The 854-nt window shown below is 35.5% G+C and overlaps 1 protein-coding gene across 2 annotated transcripts in view; it reads right to left on the bottom strand.

The window, feature by feature from the left end:
- Window positions 1-596: 596 nt before the first annotated feature.
- Window positions 597-854, bottom strand: part of COL2A1 (collagen type II alpha 1 chain) — a 48,245-nt gene continuing 47,987 nt past the window's right edge. For both annotated transcript variants that reach the window (XM_051961096.1, XM_051961095.1), the window contains one exon: window positions 597-854. This exon is cut by the window's right edge and continues 1,361 nt beyond it. The gene's annotated coding sequence lies outside the window, so the exon portion shown is untranslated.

The raw sequence follows: 854 nt of genomic DNA, 5'->3' as shown, positions 1-854 counted from the left end.
CTCCAGCATTTAGCACACTTCTGCCTATTGCAGAAGCTTAATAAATGTTTATCAATAGATGATTGTTTGTTTCATCCTCTGTTTCACTCCTCAGTCCACGCAGAAGAGTTATCAGGTATTTGCTCTTGCATTAAGCATCTAGGAAATGCACAGGATTTGTCATGGTTCAATCAATGAGGCCAGAGGCTAGGTGAGGTGGATGGTGAAATGAATCACCGAAAGATGAGAGGATGACAACAAACTAGAATCAGAAAGTCTGAGCTCAAATACCAACTCTGGTATCACTCCTCAGCAGTAAAAAATCATGGTCCTTTAATTCTGAGAACTTAATCTTAAAATAGATGTGACAATTATTGGAAGCATGGTAGGAAAGAAAGTTATGAACTTCTTTGATGTGTCTGACTAGTTTAGTCCACTACAAACTTTTGTGACCCAATTAAGGTTTGGCTTGTAATTATGCTTTTTCAATAGGCATTTCTAGGGGTCCCTTTAGTTGCTTTTGTTACAGTGGGTCATTTATCATAAAATAAGAGCCATTTAGTTATTTGTTTTTAATGAACTTTTTTATTTATCTTATTTGATTTGTCATGGAATATCCCAGATAAGATAAACATTCAACAAAGATTACATCATAGAGTGGAAATTAATACACAAACAAATCCAACAAAGGTGTCTTTTTAGTTTTTATTTTTGAAAGAAAATTGGTCTACTTTTTAACTGTAAAGGAAGGGAGTAAGGAGAGGGAATGGAGAAAGGACAGAGACAGGACAAGAACTATCCATGGAGAGGGTGTTATATGCATGTTTGAGACTCCCTAGTCTAGGACACTTAAAATTGGCATTGTCAAATATCTT

Source organism: Antechinus flavipes, chromosome 5 (genome assembly GCF_016432865.1).
Source record: "Antechinus flavipes isolate AdamAnt ecotype Samford, QLD, Australia chromosome 5, AdamAnt_v2, whole genome shotgun sequence".
NCBI classification, from domain to species: domain Eukaryota; kingdom Metazoa; phylum Chordata; class Mammalia; order Dasyuromorphia; family Dasyuridae; genus Antechinus; species Antechinus flavipes.
This window is presented reverse-complemented; position numbering and strand designations above follow the sequence as displayed.